This window comes from Macaca nemestrina, chromosome 3, assembly GCF_043159975.1.
Source record: "Macaca nemestrina isolate mMacNem1 chromosome 3, mMacNem.hap1, whole genome shotgun sequence".
Taxonomy (NCBI): Eukaryota; Metazoa; Chordata; class Mammalia; order Primates; family Cercopithecidae; genus Macaca; species Macaca nemestrina.
In genome coordinates this window covers 23442679-23465092 of record NC_092127.1, presented here as the reverse complement: position 1 = coordinate 23465092, position 22414 = coordinate 23442679, and positions in this window count along the sequence as shown.

The following is a 22414-nucleotide window of genomic DNA, read 5'->3' as shown; positions in this document are numbered from 1 at the left end:
ATCAAAGTTGTTCTCATTTAGACCACTAAATACTCCCAATGGAATAAGTCGAGCTTATATCTCTAAAGAAAGAGGAAAATAATATTTTAAAGGAGTATGTTTTTTCCTACCTGTTTTGGCTTCATAAACATCTCTTGGCCTTTAAGTGCAGCCAGAACATGACATTATCTATCAATATTTATATTTTCTCCAGGAACACCTGTATTCATTCATGAAGAAACTCTTATGACAAAAGGCAGGACTTTGATAAACAACATGAACAATGTGTACCAAGAAATAGATGTATAAAACAATATGGATTCAAGGCACCACAAACAGGCCTCTCTTTTTTTTTTCCCTAGAGAATAAAGAGTACTGCTGGGTAGGTGGCATGTGGATGGCTTTTCTAGAATGATTTTAAATGAAGTTTGCATAACACATGAGGAATTCAAGATTTTATGACCAGTTATTTTCTGCTTACCACCCTGAAGAAATAATTGCAGAAGCAAGAGAAGGTTAAAGTTTAGAGACAAAATCAACATAAGAATCCAGTTTTCATCTTAGGTGTGCAAGGAGTTAAAGGTCAGGTTCTGGAATGAGAGAGAACTCTGCCAGGTTGATAAGGGATTAGAGAAGAGAGACAGGGCTGAAATCCCGGGCTCTAGAACAATTTTTGACTCAAGACACTGGTAAAGCTCAGTGAGTAAAAGGCGTGGTAGCTCACACCTGTAATCTTAGCACTTTGGGAGGCTGAAGCGGGTGAATCACTGGAAGTTAGGAGTTCAAGACCAGCCTGGCCAACATGGTAAAACCCCGTCTCTATTTAAAAAAATACAAAACTTAGCTGGGCATGTTGTTGGGTGCCTGTAATCCCAGGTACCCAGGAGGCTGAGGCAGGAGAATCACTGGAATGTGGGAGGCAGAGGCTGCAGTGAACAGAGATTGCACCACTGCACTCCAGCATGGGTGACAGAGTGAGACTCTGTCTCAAAAAAAAAAAGAGTTTTTGCTTCATTTTTGTGGTTTGTGCCTCCAGAATTGAGTTCCTTTAGTTTCCTATCCACATGGTCTCCAATTTACAATGGTTTGACTTACGACATTTTGACTTTAATATGGGTTTAGTGGGAGATAATGCCATCATAAATCAAGGAGCATCTGTGATTCCTATGTTATGCTATGTTTTTGGAAACTGTGAGAAATCCCAAATTGAGGATGAGCCAGTATTACTACTTGTCCCCAAAACAGTCCTAACATTACTAAAATCTTCTTGGTCAGCTTCATAAATTGACATAAAATGACTTTGAAGACCCTTTTCCTAAATATTTGCCATCCCCAGGTATTGACTAATGCCTACAAGTTCCTTAAAGGGGCCAAATTATTTCATTCCACAATTACTCTTATAAATTAATTGTAAATAGTCTGGAGAATAAATTGAACAAAGTTTTATTCATGTCAGTTCTATGATTAAGCCAAATTTAAATCACAAGATAATATAGATTACAGAAATTGAACAAATAGTCATAGGTCAAAGATGCAATATATGAGGACACAGAGAGGGAATGGAGAAAGAACATGCAGTTCACCAATTTGAAATGATTTTTTCGAATGTGTTAGAGAGTTTAGAAATAGGTAACTTTTTAAAAAATAGTTACACAGATTATGTCATTTCTAGAATTTCATTTAGCATGATAATCAGGAGATGAACTACTTTCTGTGAATCATCTGAGGAACGTACCCGAGAAAGTAAAAAAAAAAATTGTAGAAATGTTCCTTGACTTTACGATGGCGTCATGCCCTTATAGATCCATGTATGCTGAAAATATTTTAAGTCAAAATGGATTTAATACACTTACCTTAATAAACATCATCACTTAGCCTACCTTAAATGTGTTCAGAACATTTATATTAGCCTACACTTGGGCATAATCATCATATACAAATCCTACTTTATAATAAAGTGTTGAATATCTCATGTAATTTATTGAATACTGTACTGAAAATGAAAAACAGAATGGTTTTTACTGAACATGTATTGTTTTTGCACCATCATAAACTCAAAAAATTGTTAAGTAAAATAATAAGTTGGAGACCATCTGTAGTTGATGAAATCAAAGTTTTGATGTTTACTTATTGAAAAAATATGCCTATATACTACATTGTTGAAATAAATAACTTTATGTTGAATAGTCCTTAGTATGGTATTTGTTTTATATTATTGTTAAGGAGGATGTTAGATCTTTAAATGATTTCTGATGGTAGTTTTAATTAATCTACTTGTTATTTCTATGTTAGTCATCAATAATGGATTAAGCCTGATTCATTAAACACCATTAGTTCACTTTCAACTGAAAACAGTGGCCAATACGGCTGCAGATGCATTCAGTTGCCCAGTGTTCTAAACTCCATTGCCAATTTCTACATCATTATACCATTTCTTAAAGCCAATTAAAATGCATATGTTAATAATTTTCTCTAGAGAGGGGGAAATAACTGTTAGTGTGAAGAATAATTACAGTTGTTGCCTGTGGACATCAGTTACTAGAATTATTGCAATATGTATTGTTTTGATCTGTTTCAGTGTCACGTTGTGCATATACTGGTCAGCTTCCAGCAATATTCAGTGGGATTTAAATTAATAACCAGTTGATGAGCTGATATTGAAAAACAGTTGGGACTCAAATCTAACAAAACAAAAATTCATCACCAGAAGTCAAGATAGACAGTGAAAAAAGCACTGTATTTTAAATGAGACCACCATATTTTAAACAATCTTAAAAGGCATATTGAAAACTCAAAATAAAGTAACACAAAATAATAATTGATTATTAAAAAGCTAAGCGCCCAATGGTAAAACATTTCAAAATTCAGAAAAATAAAATGTTTATCTCTCTACATAGAAGAACTAAGGAAATATTTTTTCACTCATTAATAAAAACTCATGAAAAGAAAATTGCAGACTATGCAAATATTTCCAAATTGTCTCAGTAACTCCTGATGCATGTCATATATTATGAACTAATCAAAATTATTAGCTTCCTAAAAGCCATACATTTTCTTGATTGTATAGCAATACAGTAGAATACTTGAGGCTAAGATACTCGAAACATTTTAAAATATATATATCTGTGCAAGCTTGGTTTAAAATTTTCTGCTAACCATAAAAAGCAATAAAATCATATCTTTTGCAACAATGTGAATGAAGCTGGAGGTAATTATTCTAAATGAATTCACACAAGAATAGAAAACCAAATACCACATGTCCTCAAGTATAAGTGGGAGCTAAGCATCCACCACCTGTGGACATAATATGGGAACAACAGACACTGTGGAGACTACTAGAGGGCGAGAGTAGTAGGGGGACACAGAGTGAAATCTACCCACTGGGTACATGCTCACTATCTGGGTACAATATGCCCATGTAACAAACCTGCATATGTACTCCTTATATATGCAATAAAAGTTGAAAATAAAGAGAAAAATCTTAATGTATCGTTGACTTTAGCTTCTTTGTTTCACAGAATGTAAATGGACATGCAGGAGTTAAATAATGGGATTATAATGTAGATATCTTCCACTCTATAAATAAAGAAGTCTGTCCCCCAAGGAACTTTAATTATCTATGTTCAAAAATGTGTATTTATTTATTCGTCAGTGTTTGCATTTTGTTAAACCTATTCAGCAAATGTAATTGAAATTGAACTTATTTCAAAACATTATGAAATAAATAATAATTTAAAACTTTCATTAACTTAGTCTGGCCATTCCAAAGGTCATGCAGATATTAATATATTTTCACTCTCTTTTTAAAGGTAGTATATATTTTAGCTTTTTTCATCACAAATTTAGTTATGGATCATAAGCATAAAGGTTATGCATTCCTGAGCTCTGATGAACTCTTTCCAACATGGGGAAAAATTATTATATACGCTTATTAAATTAAAAATGTATTGTCAGTAAGAAACAATTTCTGCTACTTATTATTAAATAAAAATAATAGAAAAAACATGTTTAAGAAAATATCTAAGCAAATAATTCACTTGGTCATTTTTTTAAAAAGGAGTGACTGGGAAATTTCTATATGAAGGGCATTTTGATAGAGGAAATTGCAGAAAACATACTATAAAATGTTTTTATTGAAGACACCTAGAATAAATGTAATTTTTTGTTTTAATTTTTTGACTAATATGTTAGAAATTCGAATAGCAACATTCGAGTAAAGTGTTAATTTATAGGTAAAGGAAATATTTATAATTAGCATTAATAGTAGGTGTAGATGGATTATCTGCCCCCATGCAGGGAAATGTGTCCTAATGCAGATCTCATAGGTGCTCTACATGAACAGTTTCCACAGTAGACTAGCAGCACTTTAGCTGCAGTTTTTGTGTTAGCCTTACTTCAAGATGGGTTACACAAATAGTACCCTTTTCTTCAGCTTATCATTTTAAAATTTATGAGTTAATTTGAATTCTGTATCTAACTAATGCTAGGCTGTAGAAAACAGGTTAATTTTATCTTAGGCATAACTAATCATTTACTAATACAATTCACTTGATTCCTTTTCTCCTGATTCCAATATGTTAATGGCTAAATGTTGAATAGATGACGTGTCAGTGCATTTGAGCTGCAACAGTGGAAATTTATTTCTCACAGTTCTGGAGGCTGGGAAGTCCAAGATCAAGGCACACATTTTTTTTTTTTCCCCGTTTGATTTATCCCATTTAAGATTTCCAATTGATAGAGTTTTGTTATTCATTGTATTTGTTAAGAAATTAGTGTCAAAAAGGAAATTACATGACTGTCCCTTCTCCTTCAAAAAAAAAGAAGACTAGAAAGAGAGGAAAGAAGGAAGAGAGGAAGAAACAGTGAGGAGGAAAAGGAAGTAAGAAAAAAGAGAGGATGAAAAGAGTAAACAGGATCATGGCCAGTACTTTGGGTCATTAGGGCTGTTAACAGCAACTGTACAGTGTGTCATTTGGAAGATCATTTGCTAGGTGGCATTTGCTGTGTGGTATATTCCAAAAAGAACCCCTCCTTTACACACTCATCAAAAATAGTCTCTCCTCTTGGCTTCAACCTATGCAGATGCATTTTGTACTCTGTACAGAGGTGTTTAATATAAAGGCATTTTCTGTGAAGTGGGTCGAAAAGTCAGCTCAGACTCTCTTATGCCAGTACCTTGTGTGAGGCTGCTTCAGGCTGGAATGAGGGGCCACTGGAGAAGGCATCTGGTCATTCCTGTGAAAGCCCAGGATCTGCTCCTTCTTCCTGTTCAGTTGCTCTGTGTCTGTGCCCTTCCCTACTGGGACTTGCACTATCCACATCAAAGAAAATTGATTTGAGCTGGGCAAACAAAACAAAACAAAACAAAACAAAACGGGGATACCTCTTCTGGGATGTATTGCAAATTTACACTCATTTATCTTTTAGTTAAAGGGATCTATATTAAAATCAGATCCTAACATTGTTTACATTTGGACAGTAGGGTGTGGCTTTCGAAGAGAGATATGTTTACTTCCACCACCATATCCTTTTGAATTTCATTCGAAATGCATTTGTTATACCAGTATAATCATAATCATAAAGCACCATTCAAAAGAAAAGACAGACAACAGCGAGAAGAGACTCCTGTGTGTTATGTCTAGTCTGACAATAGAAACCTTTCTGACCCTGGTACATCATTTGCTTTACTATACACTCAGTTCTCCGTTTGTAAATTGAGTTTTGGTTTTTTTTTTTAAACTTAAAGGGCCTCTTGAATGCTAATATTTGCGTGCCATGATATGCCAATTCCAAGGAGGCAGAAGGAAAAAAGAAACAGCCTATGGAAGCAGCATGAACTTCCAGATGTAATAAATTCAAATGAAGTTCATGGTTTATAAGGCTGGGGTCAGTATATAATTTATCTTCTAAAAGAATATGAAAATAAAATATTGAGAGAAAAAGAAGAGATAAAAAATAATTGATAGAAATATTTAAATTGGTTTTATGTTATAGTAAGACCCTTAAAATTGATATATTCTAAATTATTTTCAAAAATATAAAATTCTTTAGAAAATTGTAATAAAATTTTGTAGAGTACAGCAAATTAGAAAAACTTTTTTACATTAATGATTTCAATATGTAAAATAACTAAAACAGAAAAATTATTTTTACCAGATGATAAGGTAGTTCAAGTTTTAATTTTTTGAGAAAGCTCGATATTATTTCCTAGAGTGGCTGCACCATTTACATTTCCACTAATAATGTTTTAAGGTTTCTAGAACTAGAAATACCATCTGACCCAGTCATCCCATTACTGGGTATATAGCCAAAGGATTATAAATCATGCCGCTTTAAAGACACATGCACACATATGTTTATTGAGGCATTATTCACAATAGCAAAGACTTGGAACCCACCCAAATGTTCATCAGTAATAGACTGGATTAAGAAAATGTGGCATATACACCATGGAATACTATGCAGCCATAAAAAAGGATGAGTTCATGTCCTTTGTAGGGACATCGATGAAGCTGGAAACCATCATCCTCAGCAAACTATTGCCAGGACAGAAAACCAAACACCACATGTTCTCGCTCATAGGTGGGAATTGAACAATGAGAACACTTGGACACAGGAAGGGGAACATCACACACCAGGACTTGTCATGGGGTGGGGGGAGGAGGAAGGGATAGCATTAGGAGATATACCTAATGTAAATGACGAGTTAATGTGTGCAGCACACCAACATGGCACATGTATACATATGTAACAAACCTGCATGTTGTGCACATGCACTCTAGAACTTAAAGTATAATAATAAAAAAAAATATGTATTAAGATTTCCTTATCTTCACATCCTTGGAAACATTTGTTACATTTTGTTTTTATTTTTGATAGTAGCCATGCTAACAGTTGTGAGGTGATATCTCGTTGTGTTTTACATGCATTTCCCTGATAATTAGTGGTTTTGAGCTCCCTGTCGTATACCTGATGGTCATTTGAATGTCTTCTTTGGAGCAATGTCTACTTAAGTCCTTTGCCCTTTTTTTTTTTTCTTTTATGGGTATTTTTGTTTACTATGTATAATTTAAATTACTTAATTTATTTTATATAAATTATAAATGTATAATTTATTTTACTTAGGAACTACTTATATATTTTGGACATTAATCACTTGTCATATAGGTAGTTTGCAAATATATTCATATATTCCTTAGGTTATGTTTTCACTCTGATGAGTCTTGTCTTTACTATGCATCAATTTTTTAATTTACTGTAGTCCCATATGTCTATTTTTGGTTTTGTTGCCTATGCTTTTGGTGTCAAATCCAAGAAATCATTGCCAAGACCAATTTCAGCAAAGGTTTCCCCATGATTTGAGGAGTTTGACAGTTTTAAGTCTCATGTTCAAGTCTTATGCCGTTTGAGTTGATTTTTGTGTATAGTGTAAGATGGGGGTCTAATTTTATTCTTTTGTATGTGAATACTCAGTTTTCCCAACACCATTTGTTGAATAGACTATCCTTTCTCCACTGTGTATCATTGACATTCTTGTTCAAGATCAGTTGATTATATATGTGTGGGTTTATTTCTGGACTCTCTATTCTGTTCCGTTTATATATTGGTCTGTCTATATAGCAGTACCATACTGTTTTAATAATCATAGCTTTGCAACATATTTTGAAAGCATGAAGCATGATGCATTCAGCTTTGTTCTTTCTCAAGATTGCTTTGCCTATTTGGGGCCTTTTGTGATTTCATATAAATTTTAAGACATATTTTCTGTTTTTATAGAAAATGCCATTGGAATTTTAATTGAGATCATACTGAATCTGTAGATAGATTTGCATAGTATTGATATTTTAACTATATTAATCATTCTAAACTCTAAGTATGGGATGTCTTTTCATTTGTTTGTGTCTCCTCAAACTCTTTCAAAAAACTGAAGAAGGAATGCTTCCAAACTGAACATTACCTTAATGCCAAAGCCAGACAGAGATACTGCAAGAAAAGAAAATCACAGGCCAATATTCTTCATGAACATATATGCCAAAATTCTCAACAAAACACTAGCAAATAAATGAATCAGCACATTAAAAGGGTCATACACCATGTATTAGTCAGGACTCTCCAGAGGCACAGGACAAATAGGATCGATGTATATATGAGAGTTTTTAAGGCATATTGACTCACATCAGTGAAGGTGAGGTGAAGTCCACAATAGCACATCTGCCAACTGAGGAGCAAAGAAGCCAGTCCAAGTCCTAAAACTTCAAATATTGGGAAGCCAACAGCGCAGCCTTCATTCTATGGCTGAAGGCCCAAGAGCCCCTGGCAAACCACTAGTGTAGTTCTAAGAATCCAAAAACTGAAGAACTTGGAGTCCAATGTTCCAGGGCAGGAAGCATGCAGCACAGGAGAAAGATCTAAGCTGGAAGACTCAGGCAGTCTAGTGCTTTCAAGTTCTTCGGCCCGATTTTATTCCAGCCACACTGGCAACTGATTAGATGGCGCCCAGCCAGTTTGAGGGTGAGTCTGCTTCTTCCAGTCCACTGATTAACAAAGGATGTTAATCATCTTTGTCAACACCATCACAGACACACCCAGGAACAATAATTTGCATCCTTCAATCCAATCAAATTGACAATATTAACCACTGCACACCAGGATCAAGTGGTATTTATCCCTAGAAAGCCAGGATGGTTCAACACCTGATGCAAATCAATAAATATGACACCCCATTTTAACAGAATAAAAGATAAAAAGCGTGATCATTTCACTAAATGCAGAAAAAGCTTTTGACAAAATTTGATAATCATGCATGATATAAAAACACCTAATAATTTAGGTATAGAAAAAATAAAATACATGCTTATTGCTATAGAAGTATAGTTGGTATAGAAAGAATGTGCTTTTATTCTTTCTATAATTTCATAATAAAAGCTATATGTAATAAGCCCAGAGCTGATATCATACTTATCAGTGAAAAGCCAAAAGTATTTATGTCATGAGCAAGACAAGGATGCCCACTCTCACCATTTCTATTAAACATAGGACTGGAAGTTCTAGTGAGGCAATTAGACAAGAAAAGGGAATAAAAGACATTAGAATCAGAAATGAAGTAAAATTGTCTCTGTTTGCAGATGACATGATTATATATATATGTATATATATATATAGAACTCTGAAGAGTCCACAAAAAACTTGTAAGAACTAAAAAACAAATTCAGCAAAGTTGCAGCACATAAAGTCAACATACACAAATCAGGTTTGTTTCTATACACTAATAATAGCATTACTCCAAGAACACTTTATTCATTCATTTATTAAAACTGATGACATTGCAATAGAATTACTTATCTTATTTTCACCACTGCAAGGTAAGAATGTTAGGAGTGGCCAGAAGCACAGCACATAAAAAGGGCAGAAAACGTGTTTACTGATTAGACAGGAAGGGTAAATATTCAGTTGGTTTGCACTGATACAGCCGTAAGAGTTATTAACATACTGATGTCTAGGTATACTGGTTGTTAACAGACCACTTAGTTCCCTGTGTGCTTTCCTGCTGCTTTGGTCACCCAAACCTATCCCTCCGAATGCTTGGTACTTCCCATAATGTAGCAACTATGGGATTACTTGGGGAGGGAGGAAAGGGAAGAACAACAGGCTGATAAATATTTCAACTGTATCATATGGGCGGGCAGGATTGTAGACATATGGATGGATGGATGTAGCTATGGATGTATGGATGGATGGAATTCTGAAAACAAACCCTACTTTGTGAGACTCTATATCTAATTGTAAATTCGGGATTTCATTTCTTGCTGCCACAACAAAATCACAATTATCTGCATTAGGTACAACATTGAAACATTAAACTATGGGATTCAGAATTACTATTTCCAGAAGCTCCAAGAAAAATAAAGAGGTTGATGGGGAAGACATTTCAGAGGAAAAAAAAAAAACAACTCTGACTTTGTTTTCCTTTTGGAGAACATGTATTCTTTAACGATATTATTTTTTGTTCTACATAAAATAATTCATTTGAAAAGAAATCTTTCACACCAAAATAGTACATTATTTTTCCTGCATTTGTTGTTATTTGATTTCAGGAGCACCATATTATTCAGTATTAATGTGATCCTTTCTGTAAACAAACAACAGTAAAGAAAATAACATTACTTCCTCTTCTGATGATTAGGGCATATATGTGAATAATACTCCATTTTGCAAATCATAATGCTTTGTCATTTTACTAGAAATCTAACAAATGCTTTTTTCACAAACTTGTGTTTCAGAAATCCATTTATAGTATAATTGAATTCTCTCTCTAGGAAATATGGTCTATAACGTTGATGATGAGACCTGTTTTGAAAATATTTGTATAATACTATTTAAATATAAAGTTGACTATTTAACTTTAATATTTAACATGTTTATTCAACTGTTAATCTAATTGCTTTAAAAAGAGTAGGTTAATCTGCTCATTGTCTGAGTGATACATACCAGTCTGTGCAAACAGTGAGTTGTGCATAGATCTGTGTTAAAGGAAAAACAGCATATTCACTATTATGGGGAAAATATGTGTATATGTGCAGTGTCTCTGAGTATCTACTTGGGAAAGAGAAAGAAATATTAACTTTGAGCTTAAATATTTTAAATTCTTATAACTATTTAAAAATGCAATGATCCCAACCAAATCAAGCAATATGCAATTCTGTTTCCCTTCAGAAGTATTTCTGGTAGTCTGGCTGGTGGCATAAAAAGCATACATTTATTTTATAAGCCAGGCAAACAACAAACAAGAAAACAAATCTAAACAAACTTAAGGAGATACATTCACAACAACACAATCTATTAATTCACTGAGTCCATAATAAAGATGTTTAAGGCACATCAAAAGCATTTCAGAATATTTCTACCACAAAATACCCAATAATAGCATGGTTAAACCATACATCTTTCTTCACACTCTTAGGAATAAGTTCTTAAATGTCTTTTTAAATTGTGCATTTAAAAAAATTGCTACACTCATGAAGCACAAATGAACAATCTAATTGCTTAACCATTAATTGATTAACCATCAATTAATCTGTACTCAATGGTTTTGTCACTGTGGACTTTATAGAAGAACGATTTTTATGTGGCAACAACAGAGCAGGTTTCAAAGAGCAACAGTGAAAGATAATTCTAATAAACTCTCATGTTTCTTATAATTGACTGGAATGTTCAAATATCTAAATTACATACAATTACCTTTGTCTGAGAAAGTAACAAAATCTTAACCATCTGCTTCAAAGCACTTCGTGATTTGTTAATTGAAAGTCCGTAAGTAACTTCTAGCAAACAAAATTTTTTTGTTGTTGTTGTTTTTGGTTTGTTTGTTTTAAACTAACTTCCGTGTATTACAGCTAGCTGAATTAATTTTGAGGAAGTACATTGAGATGTTTTTATGCAAATTTCCTCTTTATTTAAATAAAAATAGGATTTACTTTGTATTCTCCACTATACTGAATGGACAATAAATATCTCGATAATTTATATGAATTTAGTTTTTCGAAATGTTCTCGTTATAAAATCACTTCATTTATTCAACAAGCACTATTTACGATGTGTCAGACCCTAGGCAGAAACTTTCCCTTTTCTTATTAAAATTTAAATATGAGGGTTGAGGCACAAATAATTGAACAAGTAACACAATAGTTTAAAATATATATTAAGTAGAGTTTAAAAGGATAAACCTCAGTGCCAAAAAATCCATACATGAGATCTATAACCTCCTTAAGGTAGGAGGAGGTAATGGAAGGCTCTAATGGCATTTTTTTCTACATAAAGTCACATCTGCGTTGAAGACTATTTAATAACAGGAGCCACTCTGGGAGAGACAGTTTTATCAGAGAATATAGGCTAGAAGTATTGAGAGAGGAAAAATGGCAAAGAGATGGATGTAGAATGGTACACAGGATACCAATTTTGAAAAGATTTCTAATCACCTTAAGAAATTTAATATTTTTCCAGTAATAATAATGGAAAAGCAAAACTTGATTTAGAATAGTAAAATAGTTAGACATATATTTTAGAAACATTCTGAATAAATTTCAGTGACATTGGCAGTGGAATTTTCATAGATCATTTTATTTTCAAAATATTTGCTAGCCCTCTCTTCTGGTACAGGCCCCAGAGGAGAATTAAACCCAATGAACAGTGACATCAGACTCAGCCACTTAATTAAGGAGAAGCAGTGAATGTGTGGCTTCCGAGCAGAAGCTATATGTGCCATTATGGGGTTATATTATCTTTCTTTTACCTCAATTTCAGACAGAAGACACTTTTTGAGCTTGGATACCAAATGAAGAAGTCAAAAAACAAAGAAAAAGCTGATCTGTTAGGGGGAAGAATGTAAGAAAGACATAAATCTTACTTGTAAGACACTAAGATACGGGGCAGTTGCAACACCAAAGTTAGTAAGATGTAAGACCCCACTAAAATAGAGGTGGGCAAGATGCTTGGAGATCTGTTAAAAGACTATGATAGTAACCAAGGCATAGAATGTCGATGACCTGGACTCGGGCAGTAGAGGTGGGAGTGAAGAGAAATAAACAGGTTTGGCAGATAGGAAGTGAATAAATAGGATTTGTAACTGTTGGAATGTGGAAGAGTGAAGGAAGGCTGACAGACTGATGGATTAAAAAAAAATAGGCGGGCAATAGAAGATCCACAATTTTGGAACAAAGCAGAAGGACTAGAATAATGATGAGAAAGATGCCCTAAGTCATGCTGTTGAACCTACACGCTTATCTCTGGGATTTGTTCTTGCTGTTTCCTCGGCCTGGAACAAGTTTCCTCCAGATAGTCACAGTGCTTGCTTTCTCATGTCCTGCAGATTTCCACATCCTTAGAGGGGTTTTTCTGACAGCCCGCTGTAAAACAGTGGGCCACGGCCTCATTTTCTCAATAGCACTTATATCATATCATATCATATTATATTTATTATATTATTCAGCAGTGTTGTCTAACAGAATATAATGTGACACACATATGTAATTTTTAATTTTCTAATGGACCCATGAAAAACTAAAAGAAGTCGACAATACTAATCTTATTAATATATGTCATCTGATCTAATCTGTCTAAAATATTTCAATATATACATGTAAAATTATTAATAAGATATTTTACTTTTTGCTTTTTGTGCGAAATCTCAATTTAGATTAGCTATATTTCCATTTCTTAGTTATCATCTCTGGTTAGTGGCCGACACATTGGATAGTGCAAAATAAAGTACTAAATTGTCCTTTAATTATTGACTGCTTCCCCTACGAGTGTGTTGGTTCTTCCTCAATTATATGAGAACTAACATCCATAACCTAAAGAAGTAACTTTAGTAAGCACAAAACATTTTTTGAAATATTAAATGAATGAATGTAAAATTCAGGAAAAAAACCTGGGCCAGGTTTATAGGAATCATGAGCAGAGGGCTACTTTAATCCATAGATGAGATGAGCTCATCTACAGTAAACGTGTGTAATGAGCAGAAAAAATGTTAAAAATTACCCTACAATAATTTTGAATAAATATTTCACACATTTTATATTTAATTTATCTAAACATTTGTTATCACAGATTCAGTTGCAAATAATGAAATTACCAGATATTATAAATATTAACCTAAACATTTAAATAAACTAAAATGAATATATCATAAATGAATATATCATAGCTATATTCACCAACATTCATGTGTAAAACACATGAGTAATTTTTTTCAAGTCAGATGCTATACATCATTCTTCAATCTGTTGAAGGTTTCTTAAATTCCTATTTTCATTCCATAATAAATGTTATCTAACGTCTTGAAAATGGATTGTATGTTAAAAATTTTAAGACAATTTAATTTGAGTGGAGGGCAGAAATACCCAAGGAGAAGTATATTTTCCTAACATAGATCTTGAAATATTGCATTGCTCTAAAGGAGAGATTTTAAAAGTACTATTGTCCCAAATCTGGTTGAGGATGAAATCTTACTGAATTATATAATTCACAACCTCATTTTTGAGGGAAAAACATTGCTGATAAAATGCTCAAGCAAGACATAATTTGAGAAACATGTTACCCACCCCACCAATTGATTATTGCAGCCTACAGGTCAAGAGTCAGGTATCTTTTAACCAAATATTTTCTCTTGTCTACAAAACTGTTAATCTTTTCCCATTAAATTTTTTTAAAACTAGTAAAAATTTTAGTGAGTCTACTAGTGGAATTACACCATACATTTGAGATAGACACAAAATTTCAGATGGTTTTTCACGTTAGTATAAGAAAAGATATTATTTATACGTTCTTAAACTTTCTGGTTATACAGGCAACAAACTCAGTGTAACATGATGTAAATGAACCACTAAGATCAGAGAATTTAATTACATGCCCTTAAGGATCATTTATTCTATCACTTCTGCCATCCAGAAATATTTTTAACTGCCCACACCTACCTGGAGAGCAGGAACCAACCTTGATTCACTTTATTTCAGTTGATTTAACCTGCAGTACCTTTAGCCATGTGGCATTTCTCTTTCTGAGAATCTCTGAGTTCCTCCAATTTCTTGGTCTGCCAGGGAGAGATATTCTTAAATGCCTATGAAACTGGGGTGTTGTAGGACATAGAACAGATACTGTGCTAATTTCTTTATAGGCTTTTGTATGCTCTGTTTCTACAACATATTGGTTCCTCATAATGAACTTATGATATCAGCTTAAATAAAATGTATCTTTAAATAAAAAATGTGATCATGGTTTCTCACCCAAACATATTCTTCTATGAGGGAGACACAATTGTAATGAGTTTATCCAAACAGGTGCATTGTCTTAAAATACTGCATGTTCTCACTCATAAGTGGGAGTTGAACAAAGGGAACACAAGGACACAGGGAGGGGAACATCACTCACCGGGGCCTGTTGGTGGGGGTGGCGGGGGCAGGCATGTGGGGCTTAAAACCTAGATGATGGGTTGATAGGTGCAGCAAACCACTATAACATGTATACCCATGTAACAAACCTGCATGTTCTGCACATGTATCCCAGAACTTACAGTAAAAAAAAAAAAAAAAAGAAAAGTAAAGAAAAAATGAAGTCTCAATAAAGGAATTTTACGTAGTATGTGACCATTTTCAATAATTTTGCAGCTTAAGACAACTCATATACGTCACTTTTTTTTTACAGAATGTACATAGTCTCTGCCACAACATTATTCATGTTTTGATTGTTCTTATGTTTAAGAGAGTTAGAATTAGCAAAATTTGACTTCATGTCCATTAAAAAAGGTAGCTATGATTTTTATGAAGGATTACACATTTTAAATCTCTCCTTTGAAATTCAATGAGAGTAATTGCCCTTTAAAAGTACATGGAAATTCATTATTCATTATAAGGAAGTATTCCACATGAAAACGTTGTGTTTTCTCAGTCAGACAATACAAGAAATTTCATGCATTTATGGGTTCGGATGGCATTGATTCATTGGGCAAAGTATTCTGAAGAGTTCATTCTCTCACTCCCTCATGGCATCAGATGGTTACCCAGTGTTATTAATATTATCATTACTTTTGAGATAAGAGCTTAACAATAAAAAAATTCAGGAAAGATTTGATTTTAACTTGGCAATTATCATGGAAATTTAGGCTGATAGTTTCTTAATAGATGTTTAGAGAAGGAGTTCGTTCCTTCGCAAGTTAGAGTTATAAGTAGAGGCAGAAGGAAGAAAAAGGCTCTTTGTCTAAAAATAGATCCTTAAAAATAATTTCATGATTAATAGTCATAATTACTTTTCACTTAATTAGCTTCTTATTCTGCTGATCTTGAATTAAAGTCTATTTCTATAATGCATTTATTTTTGGACTAAAATATTCCAAGGAATCTTAAATTTTAAAAGCTTTGGTGAAATCTCACAGTAATAATGTCAACTTAAAATAGAATCCTTAGAACTGAGTTAACTGGTAGTGTCAACAGAAAAAAGTACAGTTCTCCTTCCGTATCCATGCGGGATTGGTTCCAGGACCCGGCATACCCTGAAATCTGCCTGTTCTCAAGGTCTGCAGTCTCCTTTGCAGAACTGGAAAACAGGAAAAGTCGGCCCTCCAAATATGGATATTGAATCCCGTGAATACTGTATTTTTTATTAAGTCTGTGTGAAAAAATTCCTGCATATAAGGAGTGGCGGGGGGCACACAGTTCCAACCTGTATCAATTGTACCTGAAATATTTGTTTTCACTGAGATTCTGAAAGAGACCTCTTGGTGCTTCATATAGAAAAATGTGGTTTTTAGAAGGGGATCTTCAAGCAAATTGTAAAGCAAAGCAAGCCACGTGTTGACAAAACTAAATGGCTTTGGCTAAATTATTTAAAAATACCAAAATGGAAGAGAGTGGAATTTCCTATCAGAATGCAATACATAAGCAAAAGAACCCATCCATAATTACTTAATATGGATTTGGTCAATGATTGACATGAAGTAAAGACTGCATTGTGGACATTGAAGGGATTGGTGTAACTATAATAGGGTATTAACATTTATCCTGAAAACTTTGTGTCATAACACCTCTAATTGTCAAGGATATTTTAAATGTGGAAAAAAAGTCATCTTAGGAGAAATATTTTTGATAGTGTCAGCATTTATAACAAACATGAATGTGATTCTATGCCTTCCTAAAAGGTGTACAGTGTGTCTTCATTAGAGGAAAGTAAGTCAGTTTCATGACAGATTGAATCTTTTCTTTTTATTTTGACAACACCCCCATGAAATATCCCCATATGGTAAACCTAATAAACAGAGTACCTTATTTTTAAGCTAATTAAGAAAACATGGGACATAGCAATAATGCCTAATTACTGCAGCATCCCTATATCCCCCCATTTCAGTGGAAAGTCTTAATTAAAGATATAAGGAAGCAAGCCCTTGATGCCACCTGGTGGTCATCTAAGCAGCACCAAAGCTGGTTCTGGTGTGTAAAACACCTTTGTACTTTTCATGATACCATCTTTCTCAGGTGACTTAGTAGAGAACTTTAGACCACAGTTTGTAGCATTATGTAACAAATATATGAACAAATCTTGCTTTTAAATGTGGGTCAAAGTTAGTATATTTTACACTATATCATTATACATTATATTTTGTTATATATGAATTTTATATTTGTGCAATCTCATAATTTTTGGTGTAAGTCATCATTTATCTGACTTAAGATTCCTTATAATTATAAGGAATCTAAGAAATTAATGAATTTTAATTCATTAAGATCTTTGTCAATAATGAACAGAAGTCCTGAATGAACAAAATGTTATGGTTACATTACATGCCACACCATAATAAGATCAGAAAGAAGATACATGTAGATGTCTTTCAAAACCAATTTAATACAACAATTTCAATTAGTAAAGACATATAATGATTAGGAGTATTGGTTTATACAGATTTATACAATTCTCTAGATTTGCTTTTGAATCCCTTTTAAAACACTTCCTATCTTGGTTTAAGTCTTGATACGAAGACTTTTATAAAGGCTTATCCTATCTATTTGACTGTGGTCTTTCTTCCTCATTTTATTTTAGTAACTGATACTGAACCTGACTCCATTGTTTCCTTTAAATGCCCTGAGCCTTTTTTTGGAGAATGAGGTACAATTTTTAAGACCTGTTATTTAATATGTAATAATGAACATTATTTCATAGAGTAATCAAAATACTAACTCAATTAATTTTCAGAATATGTACAACTTGTCTCTAGAAGCAAGCAAAGATAACTTTCAAAACCACTTATGCAGTATTCTTTTTTTTTCAGTTATGAAGTTTTCTTATTAAAAATTTTTAACTAGACCTAAATACTGTGGGAAAAATAAGACTAATCCAGAGAATGAGACATTGTACAATATGACTGGCCAAACTCTTTAACGAAAGAGTTCATGTCATGAAAGGCAACAGTAAAAAGAACAATTGAAAGAGCAAGGGCTGTTCTAGTTGAAAGAGACTAAACAAGCATAACTCCTAGGTGGACACAAAAGGCTAAAAATTGCATTAACAAAATAATAATTCATCTAATTCCTGTTCATTTGCAAATTTCCCTGAATGTTCTCCAGAAATACAGACAGAGTTTCCTCAAAACATGACCCTAGGATCATTCATACTAAACACTGGCCAGAAGTTAGTTTCACTAAATCCAGTTCCTATCCTGGAGGATCTTGATTTTACTTAGGAAACAATAACAACAAAACTTAAAACAATAACAACAACAACAACAACAACAAATGAAAAACCTCTCTAGCCTTGCACCCTGCGGGAGGGTGGGCTTAGGACCCAAATCGTGAACATGGCCAACCTCCAGGCCAAAGCAGCACTCTAGACTAATTGGGAAGCAAGATGTCTCACAACTAATGAAACAATTCTATAATATTATTGTAGCAATTGATAATATTATTATCACTGGATCTCGAATACCAAAGATGGCTCAATGAATCTCCAGTCTTTCAAATAAGCTCTATTCTTTTCTGATAACTGAGCAGCAACTGCAGCTTCTCCTGGAAATCAGACTTGAATACCTCTGCCTATACTATGGCTTCTTTATTTGCCTGGTGGTCTCTTGAGTAGAGGGGAAAGTGACTGGTAATTGCATCTTCACGTCCAGTGGAAATCTTATTGTGATCTCTGGTAGAATGGTGTTTCCCTGAGAACCAGCAGAGTTCAGTATGCAGGCTCACGCAGGGTACATTTTACAAGTAGGGGAAAGGGAGCGTTGGTAAGTGCAGTCAGTCATCACAGCATCATATGCAAGTCATTAGATTACCATAAGCCCTTGGTTAGTTGCTGGGGTGACCGTCCAATATCTGGACTAGGTGTTGATTCTAATAAAGGCCAATTGCTCATCACCTAGGATAGAAGCAGTCTGCTGAATTGAATTGGAACCCAGTGGCTGCCTGGCTTTCTTAAGAAAACTTGCCCTATCAAAGCTTCAGGGTCAGTCTCTGCTCCTTTGATATTGACTAATTAGCACTGGTTCAAGTATAACAAACACAATGAGAGGGTGCCCATACTTTGGAAATTTCATCTATTGCTTGTAGGAGTTTTGAATAGATAGATGCTTTGAATAATCATTTGGCAGTATCTACTAAAGTTGAAATATATCCACTGCTAGGTATCTACCCAAAAGGAATATTTACTTATGTACAACAAAAGATACGTAAAAAAGAGTTGAAAGCATAATAACTTGTCAGTAATCCTTAAACGGAAGCCACCAAATTTGTCAAGGACACATTGGATAAATATAGAATATCCATATAACACGATACCATAAAGTAATGAAAATTAATGAAGTATTGCTGCAACTTGTAATTTTCACAAAGGCTGAGTTAAATAAAAGGATCAAATACACAGGAATATGGACTACTGATTTTATTTATAGAAATTTCAAAACCAAGCAAAACATATTTATGGTGTAAGTAGTAACAATAGTATTTACTCGACTGGTTGCTTCTCGGTGTTTGGCAACGCTCTGGGTGGCATGTACACAGATACGATCACTGTGAAAATTCATTCCACTGTACCACTACGATGCATGCATTTTTCTGCATATATATGAAACTTTAATTAGACATCAATTACAAAGCATAATTCTCTGAAATAAGACATCAATGACAAAGCATGGTTCTCTGAAAAAGATCCTCATACTCTTCTCAGAAATGCATTCCAACTAACCACCACATGCCTTAAAATTAATACTTTAGGGATGGGCAAGTCATGGTATAAGAAATCTTGTTCTTCGTGTTGAAACCTATTAAAGATTCAGTCATTTGTAAATAATTTAAAAGATTATTGAGGAAGGAAAATGGCAGCTTAGGGTTCAGAACCTGTAACCTCTCAAATTCCAGAGGCTCTTGTCTGCACTAGGACAGTGCTGTGGTTGCCTCCCAAGGAGTTCTGGTTCATGAGCACCTCCTTTCCCACAGCTCCCTCTCAGTGGAATAAGAGCACTACATTGAGGGAAGGCATCCTTCTTTCTGAGAGAAGTGTGACGCCAAGGCCCAGCTCTATACAAGCAACATGTGCAAACAACCTGGCCCCAGCTACCAAGTTGCAGACACTGACGTCATTCTTGGAGGCAGTGTTAGACACTGCAGACAGCTTTTCTTCCAAAGGCAGCTCTCCTGGGCCACGAATGATTCAGTGTAGTCGTCTGATGACAAATTGCCCATCCCGAGGCAGCACTTTTCACGATGGTTGTGGTGTGTGTTCTGGAGTCCCAGAGGGCTGACTTTTGAGTTTCCTGAAGTGCAATGATGGGAGCAAATAGGACCAGAGACCAAATTCTTTCCAACATAAACATATGACGTATAAACGGGGAGGAATATGCTTATGCGGGATTCATTGGTTTTTTTGATAGCAGAAAGGTTTAAAAGCATTGTAGGTATACATATAACTCCCAAGTTGATGCTTGTAAAAGTGCATGATCTCTAAACATCTCTAATAATCTTTCATTACTTCAAAGTACATTTCTTGAACATTTACCCTATGAACAAGACAATGTGATTCTTGTCCTAAAAAAACAACAACTATTTTTACTCACACTTCACTAAAAAAAAAAAATAATAATAGTAATAACAACAACAACAACAGAGGCCATTGGAGAAAAATTCATCAACTTCCAGCCACAAGACCTACACATTTTCCACCCACCTATATCTACCCTCCCTCTTACTACTTTAGAAGAGGCAGATTCCTTGTGTTTGAGGCCATTTCTGTCTTACATGTTTTCTTGATATTTACTTTTTTCTTTCTTGTTTTCTCTTACCAACTGTTGCCCCATCCTGTGAGAATTTGAATGTGGTCAACCATATACCCTTTACAAATATGTTTTTGATTTCCTAATTGATTAATGTTTTATTATTTACACTTGAAGGTTGCAAGGTGAACACACGTGTTCACTTTTTAAAAAATTTATCATGTTTATATGCATATTATATAGATATATGTGTAGTTTTTACATCACATATTTATGATAAAAATGAATTAATGGAGAATTTCACAGCAGTTTTTAGTGATACACCAGTGTCCAAGTTTGACAGTAGCCTCTACAGCTTCCGAACTTACAAAGTTCAGCAAGAGACAGCGACATTAAACCAATAAACACACAATAATTGTGACTAGTGGTAAACTCCAGAATGGAAGGATGTAACCAAATATGTGAGTTTGGGAAGCTGTCACAGGGATGTGATATTGAGACTTGAAGCCTGATTGCAAATTGGGCAGGAAAGAGCTGAGAGATTGAACAGGGCCAGGAAATATCATTCCTGGCAGGGAGTTGAGCCAGTGAGTAGATCCTAAGACGAGGAACCTGATGTTTTCTTGGATTCAGGACTGGAGCTCAGTGAGCAGAGGGAGAGCTGCCAACAGGGGAAGAGAACCACACCAGGTGGCGACTTGGGAAGGGACATTTTGCTCCTTATTTTACTTGACTTCTTCATCACATTATTTTATCATCAACCTTTCATTCCGTGACTGCACTTTACTGATTTTCCTTCCAGCTTTACTTTCTCAGTTCCTCCTCATCTGCCCATCTTCCAAATGCTGGTGTCCTTTATGAGCAATTGAAAATGCTATGCAGATACCATCTAGGAGCACAGAAAGATTTTACAAGGACAGTGGGACAAGTATAGTTTTAATGACTCAATTTGCAGATTTTAGATTTCCATGGCACTAGTATCTAAAATTTATATTCATGAGAACTACCCTGTGAGCTAGGGTAATCCTTCATAGTTTCTTTCCATTTTTTTTACAAGGAATGGCATCCCTATTACCCAGTGCTAATTTTACTATATACCACGTTACCTGGGTAGAAATACATCTGAGTCCCCTTATGGAGCAACAATATGAAATATTGCTATAGTAATTCAGAAATGTCTAACTTTAATAACTAGATATTAAACACTAAGAAACTTAGTGACTTCCAATTTTTTTTCAGAAGATGAAAAGGGACTGTAAAAAAGCTGGCAGATCACAAAAATGTCACTTGGTATCGAATCCCTATTTTTATTTTCAAATTAAAGGGATCAAATAATTGTGTGACGATAGCATAAAATAAGTTTCCATTCTGTTCCACTTATCTTTATGGACAGTGTACCCCAGCAATTACATCTTATAAAATAAAAAATATACAATTCATGCAGCATCCTGTCTTATTCTAGTTGTAGGTACCATTTAATCAATGCTGCATGTCTCTTGGTGGGCTGCTCTGCAGTGTGCCCAGGCTGAACTGCTTTCCTTGTGGATATCTCACTTTCAATAACTCTGAGCTTCTTCTCTTGGGTTAACAAATTTTGCAGGAGCAATAGTTTCCAGTTCCTCAATATAAGTTGAAAAACTGGCTGCCAAAATTTGTTTTGGGAGCCAAAATAGGTACTGTTAATCAAGGACA